This window comes from Pseudopipra pipra, chromosome 5, assembly GCF_036250125.1.
Source record: "Pseudopipra pipra isolate bDixPip1 chromosome 5, bDixPip1.hap1, whole genome shotgun sequence".
NCBI lineage: Eukaryota > Metazoa > Chordata > Aves > Passeriformes > Pipridae > Pseudopipra > Pseudopipra pipra.
In genome coordinates this window covers 62,403,539-62,423,662 of record NC_087553.1, presented here as the reverse complement: position 1 = coordinate 62,423,662, position 20,124 = coordinate 62,403,539, and the positions used below count along the sequence as shown (strand labels likewise).

Here is a 20,124-nt window from a genome sequence, read left to right as displayed (position 1 = left end):
TTCTACTTCCTAAGCAAGAATATTGCCAATTATCCTATTTTTTTAACTGAAAGTTTCTAATAACTAGTGCTATTCTGAAAGCCCAAGTAATTTATTCTAGACTTCTCAATAAAAAGATATGGATGTATTATGTTTGGTCTGTTGCATTTTCTTGGTAATGTTGGGGTGGGGCTTTTTTTCAATTCTTAAATTGACTTCTGAGCACTGACAGTCATGATGAAATGCAGAAAAATATGGACATCACATATTCTAAAGTTTTCTAAGCCAGAAGGCAAACAAAAAGTACTCAAACCTCAACTGCACTTAAACCTCATTCTTTTTAAGCCTGTATCATGCTACTTCGTAGTCTGATTCACTATATTTAATGCCAAGTACTGCAGTAACTAGCTAAAAAGAGCACTCATGCAGGGGTGTGGAAAAGAACATGCCAGGCAGAGGTCGTCCCAGACCAGAAAATGAAGCAGCACACAGCAGGGAAAACAGGCTCTGGGTCTGAGCTGCCTGGTGCAGTGCCTGCTGGGCACTGTGCCAGAAAACAACAGCCTGAAGCAGAAGTTTTCCCAGTTCTCACTTCTGTTCCCTCCTTTTCTCAGCATGTTTCTACGTTAGGATTTTACAGATGAGGGTTTTGACCCACAATCCAGCACTCAACCTGTTGTCTTTCCTTTGTGTTCTCCTCTCCCCCAGATGCCAGATGGTTAGGATCAACAAGAGACCCTTTTTAAGCAAAGGGATTTATTGAATACAACAGGAAGTGAAGGGAAATGACTTTCCAAAAGGTCAAGGGAGGAGAAGTATTTATGAAGACAGAGTATTCCAGAGCCCCTGTACAGCCCAGACCAAGATTAATATTTTGCAGATCGTGTTAGCTAGATCAGAAGACCAGTGATACCTCCCAAATCCCATCAATGTCAAGTGAAGGCCCAGTCAAAGACACTGATATGCTGCAGCTTTGTAAAGATTTTGGGGTTCTCTTTACCAGACAGAAGCAGAGAAATTTGTCTCCCGGTCTCAGGTCTTCATCAGCTTCATCAAAGCATGAGCCCCAGCCATATTTTTGCCTGGGCTGTCCAACATGCCAAAATCCCAGATGAATCACTGAGAATGCAGTGTCATGGCTGGCTTATGTCAATCTAAGCATGAGCTGTTGTCAAGAGGAGCAGGCCTACCCTCCCCTGCCTGCTCCCATCACATCTCCAGGTGTCAGTACTGGTGCTTGTCTATCTGCACACTCAGCTGTACCACGGGTTCAACCCACTCTGTGGCCACATGATAATCAGTGCCAAAATCCATTGAGGAGCACCAGCATGGGGACTGAAAGGAATGACATATCAAAGAGTAAGTCTGGTGCATCCTGATCCCATGATGACACTTAGTTACTGTGCACAGTCTGAACAACTCACCCAGCACCTGCATGGGAGGTCCAAAACACACTGTCTATTCTCAGGACTGTCCTGAAAGCAATGGACTGTGGCACCAGGTGAGTCAGACATATAGTCAGCTGTAAATGCTACCCAAGACAGGGAAGAGAAACTAGAGAGAGTTTTAATCTGACACAAAGCCTTCCATACACTTGGAAGTTAAAGCTACTCAGATAAATATGACAAAAATGTGTAAGTAGGAGGGTCATTCATTCTTAGTACATAGCAAGCTGCCTCCATTTCAAGTTTTGACTCAAGATTTTCAGCAAAACAACATTTGTCCTTGATCAGGGCATTTCTGAGTACAGTGGTATGTGTATGGAGATGTGTATCACTGCACGTAAAACCCAGACAGCCCTGACAGACAGGCTTTAGGAAATCTTCCTGCTGTTCTTCAAGAAGGGCTTGCCCCTAGCTCTTCCCTCCACCTCCCTGCCAGGGGTTCCTGAGCCCATCACGGGGCTCACAGAAGGGAGTTTGCCACTTACATATAAAAAGTCATGTGATTGTTAGAAACTGGCAATTAAGATGAGTATACAGGGTCATCTAGTGACTCCTCTGAAAGCATTAACATCAGCAGAGGAGTTAGGAAGGAGGGGAAGAGTCACAGACAGAGTTAGGAGGGAGGAGAGGAGCCGTGACTTGGGAGAAACAACTTAAACTGAAGGAAGGGAATTAATTGGAGTTAATTTACCAGCACACTCCAAACAGCTCACAAAGCAGCCTGGCTTTCAGCTGACATAAGATATGTTATATGAATGTAGTATAATTAATGTTATATGGCTGAAAAAGTATTTCCAAGTTTCAGTAAGCTTATATGAACACAACCTCAATTTTAGATGAACATTCCTGAGCAATAAAGAGTTGTAGATTCATGGTTGATGTTGTTTGCCATGGCGAGTTATTTATGTATAGATGCTAGTGAAATTACCCAAAGAAGGCAGGAGAAGCAAACAACCTTTGGCCGAATGTGAAGCACGTGCATTGCACTGAGCACCATCCTTCCCTCAGTGTGTTCTGCTTTCCCTCAGTATCCATTTTATCGAAGCTTGATTGAACTCAGGGTTCATGAGAAACAAGGGAGGGAGTCCCAGCAAAAGGATATTTTCCCCTTGTTTTCCTGTGTCGTATACAAGCATGAGCAGTGAAAACAATGAAAAGCCAAGCTGCACCCTTTTGCTCTGCACAACTTCCTGAAATTTCTCCTGAGCCAGATAAACCGGGCTACAGCAAAACACAGGTCAAGGTTAAAATGGCATCTGCTAGTATGCTGTGGAATTTGGGAACAGTCACATTTTCACACCATCTGCTTCTTTACGATAAATTACTTTGTAACCCAGGTGTATAATAAGGTGTAAAGGGGAAATTTAAGATGAATGTCCTTCTAGCTTTTACTACTCTCAACAGGGAAACAACAGAAGTCTTGTTTTGAACTAAGGAAGGACAAAAAGCACTAAAAACTGCAAGGGAAATGGCCCAGAACTGCACAGGATTTGGAGGAAAGGCTTTCAGAGCTGCAGGCGGAGGTCTGGCTGGGGAGCGGCAGAACCAGCGGCTTTGTCACTGCCCTGGAGCCACAGCCGACCTTCACCCAGAGCAGCGCATGTGTCAGCCGGCCCCGCCAGACCGACCGACCCGCTCGGATTAACCAGTTCAAACCGGGTATTTGAAATAAGCCGCAGGAACTTTCCTGGAGGGGATTAGCGAGTCCCTGCAGTGCCTGCCCTGACCTGACAGCAGATCTGAGGGCATCCCTGGCATCGCAGCTGCAGCGAACAGCTGAGAAGGGGTCACGTCTTCATCGGGCACCAACCAAAAACGTGGCAGGCAGGACGGCACTCTGTGGGGAGCAGTGCCAGCTGGAGGTTTCCATTCCCATCCCAGCTGTCACTGCCCTGCCTGAGGGCACCACGGTGCTGCCACTCGCTTCTCAGGCTGCCCACCAAATGAACAAAAACAGGGAGCTGTGTCATGGCATGGGAGGAAGTCCAAGCAAGGACAACCTGCCAACAGAGGCCCAGAGGGAGCTGCGACATCCCCGAAGTGCCCATATCTGTTTTCATTTTAAACCAGTTTTACAGTCTGGACTGGACTGGGATTCATATGCATTTCATGTGGCCTGCACTACCCACTGTGCCTCACAGGAGATGACAGCTGCTGCCACGAGTGGTTTACAGTCCCAGAGCGACTGCAGATGCCCAAAGACCACGGCAAAGCCTGCTCGCTTCTTTCTTTCTGTGACTCTTCCCATGGTTTCTGCATCCCTTCCCTGCCTTGAGGCAACTACAGCTTCTCTGTACCAGCTTCACAGGCTTCACATGCTTTCTCTGGAGTCTGGAGCAGCTTTACAAATCTCAGAGCTCTGCATAGGTACAGGAAATATCCTGCTGGCTGCTGCTACCACCCAGGACGAGAGGGTGAAACCAGCCAAGTGGGAGGTAGTGGTGGCAACATCCAGAAGGAGGCCTTGGGAAGGGGGGAACCTACTCAGCACCAAACCTTACAGCATCTTTGCTGAGGACACCTTGTTTTCTCAGGTTTCCTGTTTGTGCCCTGCTGTCACTGGTCTGTACAATTCCACAGACTAAAAGTTGGAGGGTTTTTTCAGGTGAATTTTGGGGAATTAGGAACACAGCTCCCAAGATCATAATTTTCCCAGTCCAGGACTGTACCTGCAAACCAACGACCACTCTGGCACATGCCAGCCCACTGATACATTGCTCCTCTGTAACTGCTGTGGGACAGGAGTACATAAGTGCACAACAGAAAAAAAACCAGCATTGAAGAAGCGTGTAATAGAGGAATGTTGCACACAAAATAATGTTTGGGGTCATCCAAGGAAGATGGACAGGATGGAGGGCAGGTAGAGCATGTACAGCATATTCCTTATTACGCTCTTGTGATGTTCAGTAATTTACAAAGATACCAAACCAATGCCAGACTCAAACTGTCTCACCAGGAACTGACACGTTACAAACCACAAGCTAAAAAATCAAACACAAGAGCCTCACCTTCTTGATAAAAACAGTGAGAGTGGTTTCTTTATATCTAATCACTGATAAGGAAAGAGATACATGGTCTGGGACAGCAGAGGTGGAAACTCATAGAAAGTAATATAATCCAAAGTCCTATGTATTTTTAACCTGTTCAGCCCTGCCCCCTCATAAAGCAGGCATTTCAGTATTCAGCACTTATGTTAATTGAATGCCTTCTTAAATGCAAACGAGGAAAGCCACACATAAGTCTCTCAAGACTCCAGATAAGATTTGCAGCTGGCATAAATAAGCAAAATGTCACTAAGGCCAGAGGAATTGCTCTGTTCCTCCCTCTCCTGCTGCTGCAATCCCTGAACTTGCCCCTATATTTCCATGCTCCTACAGGAGTGGAGTACAGCACCAAGCACGTTGCTGCAATCCTCCTCCCTCCCGCTCCAGCAATCCTCCTCCCTCCCGCTCCAGCCTGCCCTGGCCGTGCTGAGCTCCAGCCCTGGCCCTTCCCCAGGGACACCAGCGTGTCAAGCGGGCTGGAGGGAAAAAGAGCCAGGGAGTGTCTGGCCGGGGCGGGAAGGGAGGCCTGAGTTCCTGTCATTTCCTCTGTGATTATTTCAAGATTTTTTCAGTTAAAGTCTTTACAGGATGGGTTGGGCTGTTTTATCAGAGCCAGATTTTGGCAGATCAGTTTTCAGGGAGGTCCTTGTCACCCTGCAGCCCTCAGCCAGAGCCTGCAGACCTCACCTCTCCAAATCCAGCACGGCCTGGCCCAACTGATGGGCAAATTCAGTCCTGCTGAGGGAGACAGGAGGGACTGCCAACTCTCCATGCAGGAGGACAGACTTTTGATTTCATTTAAGAAATAACACTTAGACCTCAACTGGTGACAGGCAGTCCTGATGGTTCAAACAAATCTCCTGGTAATTTGCTTGACAAGGGCAAGCTTAATCCTTCGTAAGCAAGGAGAACACTTGAAACTTTCCAAATAGACTTTGCTTTCCCAATCTCTCTCTTTTTGGCCTCACATTTTAAGCAGAACAACAGCCAGCAAAGTGAGCAGGAAACAACAGCTCCTTCCTGCTGCGCAGCCCCATCCAGCAGGGAGCTTGCCTGCTCTGGGGCTGGGCTTGGGTAAGGGCCAGCGCTGACCAGCATCCCTGTCTGAATCACAGAATCATACAATAGTGTGCGCTGGCAGGGGCCTTTAAAGGTCATCTAGTCCAACCTACTGTCACTCTCCTGTTGCCATTAAATCTAAGTAAAGGACTGGGAGACAGATTATCCCATCTGAATCCCAGTAAATGGCAGCAGAGCAGTAGCTCTGTGGCAGACTAGATAGCTAATGTTTTTTTGTCCAATCATTTCTAAATTCTCTACATTTCACTTGTGTTCAAAATTTCTAGACATTGTATGTGACACATGACAGAAGAGTGTCCAGATGGAGATTAGTGACAAGTGGTGTCCCTCAGGGGTTTGTACTGGGACCAGTGCTAATCAATATCTTCAGTAAAGACAGTGAGATCGAGTGGACTCTCAGCAACTTTGCAGATGACACCAAGTTGAGTCGTGCTGTTGCTATGCCTGAGGGATGGGATGGCATCCAGAGAGACCTGGACAAGCTCAAGAAATGGGCCCATGGGAATCTCATGAGGTTCAACAAAGACAAGTCCTTCATCTGGGTTGGGGCAACCCCCTATACCAATACAGGCTGGGGGATGAAGGGATTGAGAGCAGTCCTGTGCAGAAGGACTTGGGGGGACTGGTGGGACAAAAGCTTGACATGAGCCAGCAATGTGCACTTGCAGCCCAGAAAGCCAATTGTGTCCTCAGCTGCATCAAAAGCAGCATGGCCAGCAGGTCAAGGGAGGTGATTTTCCCCTCTACTGTGCTCTGGTGAGACACCCTCTGATCCAGCTGGGCCTCTCAGCACAGGAAAGGCATGGATCTGTTGGAGCAGGTCCAGAGGAGGGCCATAAAGATGACTGGAGGGCTGGAGCAGCTCAAAGAGTTAGGGTTTTTCAGCCTGGAGAAGAGAAGGCTCCAGGAAGACCTTATTGTGGCCTTCCAGTACCTAAAGGGGGCTTTTAAGGAAGATGGGGCAGACTTTTTAGCAGGGCCTGTTGCGATAGGACAATGGATGATGGTTTTAAACTAAAAGAGGGTAGATTTAAACTAGATATAAGTAAGAATTTTTTTACAGTGAGGGTGGTGAAATAGATTGTCCAGAGAAGGTGTGGATGTCCCATCCCTGGAAGTGTTCAAGGCCAGGTTGGATGGGTCTCTGAGCAACCTGGTCTAGTGGAAGGTGTCCCTGCCCAAGCAGGGGGGTTGGAACTAGACGACCTTTAAGGTCCCTTTCAACCCAAACCATTCTATGATTCTATGAGACAGCATCTGTTAGGGGAAGTGAATGTGCTGTGCCAAACACTGAGTCCAACTGAGATGAGAAATATAATAATAAAGCAATTAAATCAGAAGGATACCAACTATTTGAAAACAGAAAAAAAATTACTGAGAGGAGGACTCAAACTGCAGTGGATTAGAGGTTTATTCAGCATGAGGGAGGGAAGATGGGGGGATGACATAGAGTGGCAGGATTATAGCACAAAAGAGGTTTTTAACACTTACACTAATTTTACTGAGCACAGACATCAAAGTCCCTATGTAAGATACGTATCACGTGTCCTGAGTGAAGAGAGCAGAGTTGAGCCACATCCCTTCTCCTGCTCCATGGTCTAGCTTTTGGAGTCCAATTGTTACATTATACTTCACTGGATGCTCTTTATCTTGGCTCTTACAAAGCACATGTGAGGGAGCAGTATTGGGCACTTTGGTATTTTCTGGGCTTTCCCCTGTACAAGTGTGTCCTGTTTGTGAGGATGCCAAAACTCCTCCTTCCATTTTGTCCATAATCCACTACCTGAAGGGTCTGGCTCTCTGCCTAGGCAGCTGCAAAGAATTAGCCCAGCTGAGGTCCAGCACACAGGGAAGGAGGGCAGAAAATACTTCTTTTTTGCCATACAGTCCACTCAACCTTCAAGAAACTCTGGAATTAAAAGCCCTAAGTACAAGTGTTGGAATTGACTGTAGGGTCTGTAGGGTCTGGTCTTGATTTCCCTGGTGCAGATTTGCATCACTTCAAAAGTGCCCTGAGAGGCCCTATTTCTTATTTTTGCCTTGCATCCCATCCTTGGGATGCAATGGTACCTACAGGTTTTAAGAATTTGTTTATATTAAAGCATTTTAGAAAGTACGTTTCCCATTCATGCTCGTATCAGTGGTCTTTATCTTTCACAATGCTTCCAAGAGTTGTAACAGTTGAATATTGGCCTTGAAAACTTCTGAAGTGTTCAAACATTCAGGAATTCTAGAAAAAAGCCAAATTATAAGCCATTCCCTGCTGAAAAGAAAGGTTTTCTAAATAACTTCTATAGCATTATTCTTAAAATCATACCTGAAAAGGGCCTCAAAAAGCATCCCAAGCCACCATTGTCCCCAAGACAGGGTCAGCTATGCACACCAGATATGCTAGCCTCTTAGCCAGTTCCAGCAAGGATAATTCCTTGCTGATGACCAAGTCAGAAAGTATTTCTCCCTGGACAAAGCAGTGGATTATTTATTTCTTGCCCTGTTACTGATTATTTTTAGTAGTTCTCATGTTTCAATTTCAGAGCTGACACGAATTGGTTTGAGGTGAACTGAATTATTCCTGCATACAAAGGGGTTCGATTCCATGTGTGGCAGGACACAATATAAACGGGAAAAGGAAAACTACTTGCAAGTAGGGGGAAATACAACCTTTGCTACTTCTTCCACCATCTTCTTCAATACTGATCAACACAGACTCCATCCTCTTGTTAGTCTTCTGGGGCTGATGCACAAATCTGCCCCGTGGTCTGTCCCTTTCCAACTCAGCATGGTGTTAACTCAGGTCACACTTGTTCCCCTCCTGTGGTCTTCCCAGAATAATACCAATACAAACCTGGCTCTTAGGATCATCACCATTATTAACACTCCAGAATAAAAGGAAGGGAAGATGTACCAGACAGTGGACAAGATGGGGAGAACTGCACGTCCTTGTACTGTCACAGGGAGAGTCTCTGTAGTACTATCAGTCCTACTTGCCATTCTCCTGGTGAATGCATCCACCCTGACAAAAATAATCTGCAAACAGCAAACAAACCCCTCTCTAGTAATCTGTCCCTTTACAGGAAATAAACAATGGCCCAATTACTCAGTAGTATCTCACAGAAGTCATGCTAATTGTTTTTGCTGAAGCTTCAGCCTTCCTTATCAAACCTGCCTTATCAAGGCTGAAGTAGCTGAAAGTCTATAAAACAGTAAATAATTAGCTTTGAAAATCCCCTTTTTGCATCTCCTGCTGCCTCTTTTGCCTGCAACAGGGAATCGTTGAGCAGGAACTCACAGGATTTCTGAGGAGAACTTGTTTGCTCTTTGTGCCACCTTGATGAACACTTTAAATCAACTTAACACTTCCAAAAAAATTAAGCATGTAAAAAGTATTCAAGAGAGCAGGGGCTGAAGGTGCTGGGGACACCCCTCCAACTGGGCTCCTGCTACAGCAAGAGTGAGGGTTGACATGGCAAGGGAGCAGTACTCAGCCCCCCAGCACCATTCCTCTGGGTAGTCTTTTCTGCAATACCTCTGCATACTTACTCTCCTTTGCAGGAAGGTCCCAAAGCCTGACATTTGGGCGAGAGGTCCTCTCTGAAGTAAGCATCGCTCTCCAATCCATCGCAGTCAAATCCCATGAGGGAACACCACAAGATGCTCTCCTTCCCGAGAAATACCTGCCTTCTCCTGCTCCCCTCTGTGGTTTAATTAAAGCATTTTAGAAATTTCTGCTCAGCAGCTTCACCTTGTAGGAACTCTGTTGGCTCCAAGATTTTGGCTTAGGAGTGTAGCCTGGGCATCAGGGCCTACCCCTCATTTATTTTTACTAGCTCAAACATGCTTTAACCCACAAAACACCCTTAATGAAGCTGCACATTCTGAGCAAACCCAGCTCTTTCAAGACCATACTGGTACTTTATCGTTCCAATCACCTTGTTTTCTGATAGGGCCCCAGTGCCTGCCTGCAAGCATGTTTGTTTACACAAGAGATGCTGGTCCTCAGCAGATTTCTTAGTCCTGACTCAAAACAGCCACTGCAAAGGTACAGCAGCAGGAGGCAGGTGGGGGTTTGTACCTGGCAAACAGTTCATACGCTTAGATGCACATGTGCAGCCATAGGTACCACAATCTTTCCCATCCTGCCAACCTGTGTGGGTCAGGTGGGTCAGTAGTGATGGGTTTATCAACACAGAGTAAAGCTGAAATATGCCTAAAGAGTGGCCTTCATCAGTCATTGACACCTGGTTCACAGGTTCTCCCCAGCACAGAGATAGGACAGCAAGTCTCTACATGAGTCCTACTCCTTTGGGAAAGGTTTCCTTCCCTCCCAGAAGCTGATCTGTAGCTGGGGCCTCTGGCAGGGAGCCAGCAGTGCAGGGTAATGCTGATGCATTTGGGTGTTGATACCACTCCTGCAATGGCCACTCTGCTTCCTCACACCTCCCCCTTTGCTACCACACTGTGTGGAAGTTGGGAGCAGGAGACATGCTCCTCCTGTGCAGCAGCAGAGCATCCATGAACACGAAGGAAATCTGAATCCCCTGGGGCAGGAGGAAAGCCAAGGCAGCTGCAGTGCCCGTCTCTCCAAGGTTTCACCTACACTCCACAGCTCCATGTATACAAATTAAAATTAACTTATTAAAGTAAATTAAATTTGTCTGAAACCATTCTCTGGCAGAGAAAGGCCCACACCCCTACTATTGAAGTCGCAGCCTCCAAAGCAGCATGGCTTCTTCACCTGGGCTGCCCACTGGGAAGGCAGCCTGGCACATGTTAATTCTCAATTCTTAGCTCAAACTCATCTGGACCACGCTCTTTGCCTCAGGCCAAAGCCAGGCTAGGAAACACTGTGCTGGTATAGGTGGCTTAGCTCCACTCCCCAAAAAAAGCTCCCTGATGGTATTTAGTTTGATGCAGAACGTTAGTCTCACCCAAATTTACCTCCCTACTGGACTTGCGATGCCTACAAAGATGAGGTCTGACTCTGAATTCAGTGGCCCTGTTAGTTCACTGTCCTTAAAAAAGAGAAAACACTTCTGTGGATGTATGTTATTTGTGGATTTCTCAGATCAACCTGGGTCTTAAAAAATCCAATTTAATCAATCAGTGTGACCAAACCTGACTTTCCTATAATACTGCACCATCTGGTGCTCTTCACATTTGGGACAAAAGAGGTTTGCAGCTGACCTATAAAGTATGTTATTAACTTACACCTTGTTTTGGTTCTCCAGAAACCAGTTTCTGGGAATGCAGACCTGCCACAGCAGATCCGAGAATAGCCCATAGTGCCTGTGTTCCTCCTGGGCTCTGCTCCATTCTTTAGGCAGCTCCCCACACACGTGACTTCTTTTTCGGAAGAGGGAGTACCAAGCCAAAGATGAAGGGAATTAAGGTCACCAAAAAAGTACAAGTTGTCTCCACACAACTTTCTGTCCCATGTGCTAATTGTGCTTTGCATAGGGCTGAGACACTTTGCTGAGAAACTTCTGAGGGAACTTATTTTAATAAACAAGTTTAATTTTTAATAAGGATGCTAAAAAGTTTGTTAAATGTTGTGGGCAGGCAAAGTGATGGCATGAAATCTGAGAGGAAAAAATACATACACACATATACACACAAAATACCCCCTGGTACTACAGAGGGAGGAGTGATTTTCAGTAGGATTTGGGTAAAACCCTCAATTATTAAAAAAAGTACCAAATGACTAACACTGACTCACTGCCTTGGCATACTTACCTCCAGTAGGTAGGTTTCCTACTGTTATTTATAGTTGTGTTCTGGTCTGGTTATGACATGCTGTCAGTAAAGTGGTTTGAAAATTGTTAGCCTGGGGTCCAATAGTTCTTTTGTGCTATTCAGTGTCCTATAAAACATACTTTTTAAAATTTCCTCCCATAACTCAAAATTCAGCCACCAGTTTTCCTCCTGCAGTCCTCCATAATCCCTGTAATTTGGCTTGCTAGCACTAGTGGAGTTCAATTTACAGGTTTCTTTCCCTGTTAGCTGTTAAGTCCTGTCTCTCTTCCTGGCTGCTTGGCCCAGAAAGGGCCTCTTCCTTATGCTGATTGGGAACAAGAACCCTTGTGAGACACAGAGATTGTCCTGTTTGTCTTGCAAACTCACAACCCAAGAACCAAGTTTCAGAACACTTTGTTTGGAAAGAAAAGCTTTGGTCTGCATTTATAAAAGTGGTCACGTAGTTCAGGAGCTATTTTTGTGACTAATTTTTTTAAGGGAATTAGGTGCTTACACAATTTCTAGGCTCTGTGGCCCTTGTGTAACATTAAAGAGCAGCTGGTTTGGCATTACAGGATATCCTATGTTCTTAAGGAGACAATAAAGAGCAATGGTATGTTTTGCTTCATCTTGAAGAGCATAGTAACGTATTTATATGAGAATTACTTCACTGATTAAGACAGAGATAAATATAGGGAATTATATGTTAAAGTACAATATTATACAGAGAATTTTATCTAAACAGAATACAGAGAAAGGGAATCAAAGCTGTGCCTAGATTTAGGGGAACTGGATGCTCTGACCTGCATGGTACCTGGTAAAGCATCTCCCTTTTGGCCAACATGACCGGGTTTCCTTCCCTGGGGAGCCAGGAGAGAGGGAGGGGGAACATTTAGTGCATATTGTTGTGAGTAAAAAACTAGAAGATAGAAAGTGCTTAGGAGCTCCAGCATATATCTTGGTATGGCAGGCAAATAAGGGAAAAAACAGTGAAATGGAAAACAAGACAATTGCAAATGGCAGATTTGGAAGAGCAGAGAAGGGTGACACCTTAAGCTAAACTACAAAATCCCTGTCAATAGGTATTGTTGAGATTTAGGATCCAAAACATCACTACATGGTTAAGCAGGTAATGGGGATGTCTGACAATTTTTAGACAGGATTGAAAAAATGCTGGAGTCATAAACCACTGTTCTTCAGAGCCCAGTCCCTCACTAAATGCTCAAAGGTAGAATTCAATATTATTTTATATTTGTCCTCTAAGGAGCTTCTTAAATCTGCTGAAGCAGCTGGCACTGGCTGCTCTAAAACCAAAATACTGCAATACAATGCCTTGGGTTGTATTTGAGATTAAAACAACTCCTGTGAATTGACTGAACAAATCCTGACCCAATATTTAAGTTAAACAATATTCTAGATAAAAAGGCAGGAAGAACAGCCCTTTTTCTGTCAAAAAGAATGGTGGACTACAGCATCAGGGGAAATCATCCCGTTAGTTACAGATGCCAGATACAAATGTGGAAACCTTGTGTTTTTATCTGCACAAAACCCATCTAGCCATAATCCACTGTTGAATGAAAGAAGGCCTATTTGCTCTGCCACAGTAGGTGCAAACAGGATTCATGGATTGATTGATGTAATTAAGCATCATGGCTTCAAATAGGTGCTTTTCTATGTTTGGGAATCAGTTTCAAGGTCATTTTGCAACTGGCAGCGTCACAGAGAGAAAGAGCTCAGTCCTATAGCAGGGAAGGCAGTGTCTTTCTCTTGTCAGTAGATTAATCAAGAAAATGTTGATACAAGGCAATGACACACTGTCCTCCTAAACATGCAGATGAGTCTACATAATATTTGGACATGGAAAGTGCAGTGCTGTTATCAGGACCCTCTGCTGCCACCATTTTAGAAATTTAGGTGAATTAAGGTCATGTAGCCACAGAGACAAAAGGCCAGGGCAAAATGTATTGACAATAAAATATGTCTAGTAGATTGTGGGCAATTTCAGATGCGTCACTTGGACAATAATGGAGTAAATCCCAGTATTGTGAAGAGCAATCCCACCTACATATTTTGGAACTATTCCAGTTTGCTTAGCACTTTCCACAAGGATTTTAGCAGGGATGCCCTTTCACCATTTTGCTACATGACTCTTCTGCTTTTGTGGCTTCAGTCAGTTCCCAGACTATAAATTTTAAGTCTCAGATGTTACATTTATGCTACAGTTTGTTTCTCTGGGTTTTTCATGCAAGATTTAATAATTACAGTGATATTTAACACTGTAAAAATCTGTAAGTCTTTGGGAGAAATTCAAGTCTTTACAACTTGCTGCACAGAGTCATATTACTTCTATGGTTTATAAACTTATTTCCTCTAACTCCTTGTTCTACTGCCCAGAGGGTAAAACACTGGGTTAATTTAAAACTTTTGCTTTATTTCATGCTAACTCACATCATTTGGGAAGGTCTAGCTATATGTGTTGCTGGCTGATGAGTTCTGCCATAACTTAGCTTCCTGTTGTATGTCTGACCTTATTAATCCATGTGCCTTGTTTACATTCTGTTGGAGAAACGTTCTCATGTAAAGCCTTTGTAACTCAATTGTCTGTCAGATGAGATTAATTTGATCCTCAGCTTGGAAACAGAACCTCCACATAAATTAGATCTACGTGGATACTAATGAAATTATAACAAATGTTGGTATGTAGTTTCTCTTATTTTCTTTTTAATGATAACTGGCATAGAAAAATAAGCTTTTAGGTAATTGCTTTTACTCACAGTTGACTAGAGTAAGAGAAAGAGCCTTTTTTTTTTTTTAGTAAGCTGTTAAAAAAGCAGTTTTGTGTTACAAAACTTGAGGTAGTTCTATCTCACCTAGTATTTCAGTACCTGAAATGGTTTCTGTCTCCTCTCCTGTCCAGTATGACAAAAGAAAGTTATAGCTGTTTAGTTGACTGTATTTCCATTCTTTGTTGAATTTAAACTCTCCTCAAAGTCTCCTTACTGAACTCAGCGTTGTAACAGTGCTATTCCAATAGAAGAGGTGACACAGCACTGAGCAGCTTTGGTGGAGCTCAGATAGCAAATTGTTACCTACACCTGAAGTTCCCCTAAGCCTCCTCAGTTGCTCTGAAGCACAGAGACATTACATTTTATGATGCTACATTTTCCCAGGAATCCTAACACAATCCTCTTGGTGTTGATAGCACTGAATGCAGGTAAGATCCAACACACTTTACAACCAGGCACTCCTCTCCTGGTTTTGCCTGGGGGCCCTGCAGTTTTCAGTAATCAGAGCAAACAGTACATCAGAGGTCATCTTCATTCAGTCTCATGGTTCGTGATTTGACGAAGTTGGAGCAGAGCCTTCTAGAGCAAACCTACAGGCTTAGAGTGAGGACCTTTTTCAACACAGTGGGCAAAAGCACCACTTACCATGCCATGGATGAGTGAGGACATCACCTGCATGCAACCCCTTGTGGATTCATGCTGTAAATCAGATCAGTGTTGGGCTTCTCTGGCTTTACAGAACATCACCACCCTGCCCCACAAGTGTTCTGGTCTTCAGTGCTGTTTATAGAAAGATGCTTTAATCCAGCCACAAGTATGGTGCCCCATGGCATGGAAATCAGAAAGGAGGAACAGAGAACAAGACAGAAGTGTGTAGGCTGGTATTGCCACCAAAATTGCCACATCATCACATTGCAGGATGATTTCAGCTCTGCCAGATAGTTCCCTGAAGCACCCAAGGCAAGAGACACTCTGTGATCCACCCCTCCACAAACAGCATGGACATCTTGCTCGTATTTTCCCTGTACCCAAAGCTCTGGGGTTGGAGCATCTAACAATTCAGTGTAGGAATATTTGTGGGGCAAGTTCAGCTTTCCTTTTGCTCCATCTGATGGTATTTTAGATTGAAAGGATTTGGAAAAGATTTTCCTTCTAACCATATTGAACAGTCTAGGGTAAGGGAAGGGTGGAGAAAATGTAAGAAACAAACAGAGATTTTTCTCATAGGATTTCTTACTTTCATCCTACTTTAAAGTCTCCCTAATAAATAATTCTTGCATCCACACAGTGCCAGGGTATTTCAAAAGGACAAGCTGAATTTTTTCCTTATGCAATAGAAACTGAACTCCCTTTTTTGAATATACTTGATCAAGGCATGCTGCTATCTTACCATACGCATCAACCAGATACTCTCCAAGGTATATATGTCAGGAACACGAAAGAGTAAAGTCACACAACCAGCAAATCACTTTGGGTTTGTGTCTCACTCTGAAGCACATGTTGAAAGTATTACCGTAAGACAGACAATCCTGGGAAGTAAAGTTGCATCCTAAGGGTACATGGCAACAGACTCATTTTATATCAACACAAGAGTTTGAACGAATCCAGGCTGAAGTGTTCAGAGGTTTGCTAGATCGGAGTAATCTATCAGGTGAACAAGGCCAAGGCATTTCCATTTATGCAGTTAACCCCATCCTGGAGGAAAGAGATTAACATACCACCTGGCTTCCTTGCACTTTAATCCCAGAAGACCTCTTTCACCTTGTTTGGTGAGGGGCTAACACATGAAGACATATACTCACATATCTGGCTACAGAGTGGGATGCCCTTAATTACTCTGCTTCTCCACCCTCTCCTATGCAGAAGAGTGTGCACAAGGCCAGCCCAGGGACCCACAAACTCCATGTGTCACTGTATCTATCTTGTTTAGGAGATTGAAAAGCTGACAGCAGATAAAGCAGATACTCCAGACATTCAACAATTTCCTGTTCCACATGAAAAGTCAGCTTCCAGGTGTTGACTCCAGACTGCTTTTCCTACATAGCACTTGCCAACTGGGCTCCTGCTAGCAGGTACCTGTTGGGATGGCAACTTTTTTTTTTTGGCCATTGCCACATGCAGAGGACTTGTAGGAGCACCAGCCTTTTCAAACCAGGCTTAAAAATAGCTTGTGTGGTCAGAATCGGGCAAAACTTACAGGAGTTAAGGATTTGGCTCCAGTATCTTCATAACCGAGCCACTCCCTGCAATGATCAATTTCTCCAACCAAATTACTCTTACACAAAATAAAAAGCTAGGATATAAGGTCTACAGAGAGTAAGTAGACCGAGGTATCAGTGCTATTTATAAGGCTTATCTTGGAAGGAAAAAAGCAGCTCACAAAACTATTCTGTCAGAAACATGCATATCTTTTTTTCTCCCAGAAGGGTAAGTTTCAGTACAAACCTGTACAGTTCAGGAGATTTGGACACTCTGGGTCTCATTCATGATAGCACCTCAAGCTCCAGATAAGCTCATGAAAATTACCAGGCTGTGAGTTCTGCAACACTCCGCTTCTTTTTTTCTAATCATTTTTGCAATCTTGAAATTACAGGTCAGTTGACTGCTGCCAGACTCACCTTGCGTTATTTCTGAAAGCTTTTCTTTGTAACAAATCACCAGTGAAGAGCAACCACTGCCTCCTTGAATAGGCTTCACATATTTCATCCCTGATAAGATAGGATGATTACAAAGTTCTGCTACTCTCACGGCTGAGAGAACAACTAACCTTTATTTACTTCATAGATCCTGACAATTACTGGTGCAGTTACACTGGAAAGTTCGTCAGAGGTCTTAATTAGGCTTCTTACAGCTGTGCATCCTCATCCCTGCGACAGCCATCTGCCCACAGCTCTGCCACCCCAGGCCATGAACTGATGAGTTTTCATAAGCAAATTAATTCCTGAGCAAGAAATCTCCAGGTGAAGGTGCTTCCAGGAAAGCAGCACTGGGGACATTCTTCTCTACTGCAGAGCTGAGTCACTTGCCCCAACATGTCAGTGGAGGAGCCGTCTGACTGGAAACTCCCACTCCTTGATGAGATCTAAGGATAATACTCCACCTACCTCGGAAGTGAAATTTCTCTGTAGTTCTGCATGGCTCTCTGTATATATAAAACCCCTCTCTTGTAGCCAATATCTTTCTGTTCAAAATTCCTATACCTACCATAACAATATTCTACAATCAGTTATGCAACCATAACAAAACCCACACCTCCTTCCACTGCCATTTTTATAATCCCAAAGGCTTTCAGACTGTGGGAAGCTCAAGACATCACACAGGTCTCTGATCAATGCCAGGCTGATGAAGACAGGGCAGTGGGCCTGACAGCTACCCTTCACTCAGGCTAAATGTAACAGCGATTAAGTTCCTTTACAGAGGAAGATGGTTGGACAGAGCAGGAATCACTGCCCAAGTACACCAGGTGGGACATGAATTTGCCATGGATGCAGGTGCTCAGAGACAACTGGTTGAGCTACAGGAGCCTTTGTGAAAGTATCAGCAGGCCAGCAGACAGAGTAAGCAGCTCCAGTCTTGATCAGGAAGGAAGCAGAGGCTCTTTGAAACATCAGTTTAGCTAAAAATGGAAAGTTGGGCATGGTCACTAGGAAAAGTACTAATTTTTGTGTGTTCCTGCTACATTCAGAGATACTGCACCAAAGATGTATGGATTTATCAATGGGTTTATTCTCCTAGAAGAACCTGGGTAACAGACTGGGCCAGGAGGAAGCACTGTGTGACTGCAAGACACATATAGTGAAACACTGCAAATGTTAGTAGAGAAAAACAATCCTTTCCCGACGTATTATCAGGCCTCAAAACAATAGCATGAACTCCTCTACAGATACTAAACGGCCTGTAAAATCAACACAAGTTATTTTCCTAAAATACAGACTGCAGTTGAAAGGTAAATAACTGACTTAATGAAGAAGTTAGTGAAGATTCTACAGATTATTTGGGAAGCGAGGATAAAATCATACTTGCACCTCCTGATCTTAACATTTTGATCAAAGTAGACATCTTGTCAAAACAAATATTTTGTTTACTCCTTTAGTTTTTCTTAGAGAAAATATCCATCAAAGCCAGTTGATCTACACTGTGCCTAAGAGGCTGTTTGGCAAAGGACATGAATGGGAGGAGATGCATCCTCTTCCAAGCATGGCATGGGGGAACACTGCTTAAAAGCAGAGGAGTTACTTAGCTTTATACGGTTATCAGAAGTATGTGCCTAATTTGGGAATTCAGTTAATAAAGATGAAAGATAATAGTTCACACCTCGTAAAAATTTATTACAACAGGTTTGGGGGGGGGAGGAGGGATTGTTTTGGGGTTTTTTCTCTTTATCCCCTATTAATTACCTTGCTTGTATCTGCTTGTGGATGGCTTTCTGTTGCGTTACTCGCCTTGCCAGTGCTGCATCCATATTTCTTAGGACATAACTTCCTAGCCATGATTTAAAACAGAAGTGATACTGAAGAGGGGGTGCCCACACCTACTCCACCCATGCCCAGCCACACATACTTGTTTCCTTGCAGACACTACATGATCATGGATCTGGCTGTAAAATAACACAACACTGCAAATAAAGAATCCTTTTCAACCAGAGCAGAATAAGGACCACATGGGCTCCAGAGTCAGTGCAATACTAGTCACGTATGTCCGTATGATGGGAAATGATGGGCAGTAAACGTAGAAACATTAGAGGTACAGATTGTGTGTATAAAAAAAAATATCCAGGAGAGGAAAGAGTGCATGGTAGAAATCAGCTTTCCAGAGACTGTGCAGCAGCCACATTAAGTGTAAAATACACAAAAGGCATTCTTTTGCACAGCTGGTTTATTTCTAAGATTTCATATAATTAATTAACATCCTCCACATTCTCTGCATCAAGAAAAGCTTGAGAATTTTTTTTAATCTTTTAATTTTCTTTTCTCTAAGCACTAGAAAATAAATTATCAGTGTGCAGTGCCAAAAGGCAGGTTTCTTTTTATCATGAATGTACAAGAGATTACTTGCATGGCAGAGGGAGAGACTACCTTACACATTTCAGCTCTGCTCCTACAATACTTGGAGTGTGTCCTGGACTTCTGTATGTGTATGGCTCGTGTATATTGCCTGGTTGAACTTGAAGAGCTCTAATTTGCTCATTAATCTTTAACGAATAGTCCAAGTTGCCAGAGTACTTTCATAGTAGCAGGCCAAATTCCATCTTGCTTTTTATTTCATTCTAGTGCAAAAATTCTCAGAGTCACCAGAGGGCATCATTACAGAGAGCTTTATAAGTTTCACATAACTGATGCTGTAAAAAAGTAGATTTTGGAAAAAGTGCCTGCTAATAGTCATGGGAGTCCTTATAGAGACTGTGCCATTCACAGCACAAGGGAGTATTTCTGTTTGCCCTTTCTTTAGACTCAGCACAGTACCACACATACTCTGCATTGCTGCAAATACTTCAAAGAAAAATTCCACTGAAAATAGTTTAACTTAATTATAAGCAGATCCAAACCAGAGAATTAGCAATGGAGTAATTAAAAATGTGCGTTTCATCTTCAGCCATCTCTTCCTCTCCCCACCTTCCTCATGTATCTTCTTCTTTTAGCTGAACCCATTGTGATAAATCTAAGAGATTATGACAAACTAAAATTGAAATCTTACATACCATATTTCCTTTGACTTTATTTATTTCAGATCTTATTTCCAGTAAACACTTATTTTTTTTCTTCTCGATTGTGGCTTTGCCTCACAATGTGTTTCATCAGCAAAGAAAAATAATTTACCATCCTTTACCCAAAGGGACTTAAAAATGAGGAGTCAGTCTCCTATTGGTAGTATACAGCCTCCCAGCCCTCCTTGCCAGCAGGGAGTCTGTTCAGCTAATTCCCACACCTCTTCATGAGCTGTTGCTGCCAGACCCGCAGCTATGTTAAGAATAAAGCAGTTCCTTTCCAAACACATGTTTTCAAGGACTTGTATATTTTTATACAGTATCAGACTTCACATTATGACATCCTTTCCACT

General features: G+C 43.6%; 2 long non-coding RNA genes across 2 annotated transcripts in view; one reads left to right on the top strand and one right to left on the bottom strand.

Moving 5' to 3' along the window:
* Positions 1 to 3,946: 3,946 nt before the first annotated feature.
* Positions 3,947 to 9,283, top strand: LOC135415168 (uncharacterized). The gene is made up of 2 exons (XR_010430981.1): positions 3,947 to 4,284; positions 9,101 to 9,283. It is a non-coding gene; the product is annotated as an uncharacterized LOC135415168 (long non-coding RNA).
* Positions 6,942 to 20,124, bottom strand: part of LOC135415166 (uncharacterized) — a 40,821-nt gene continuing 27,638 nt past the window's right edge. The window contains exons 3-4 of the long non-coding RNA XR_010430977.1: positions 9,089 to 20,124; positions 6,942 to 7,778 (exon numbers count right to left, since the gene is read on the bottom strand). The exon at positions 9,089 to 20,124 is cut by the window's right edge and continues 26,130 nt beyond it. This is a non-coding gene — a long non-coding RNA (uncharacterized LOC135415166). The remainder of the gene's footprint in view (positions 7,779 to 9,088) is intronic.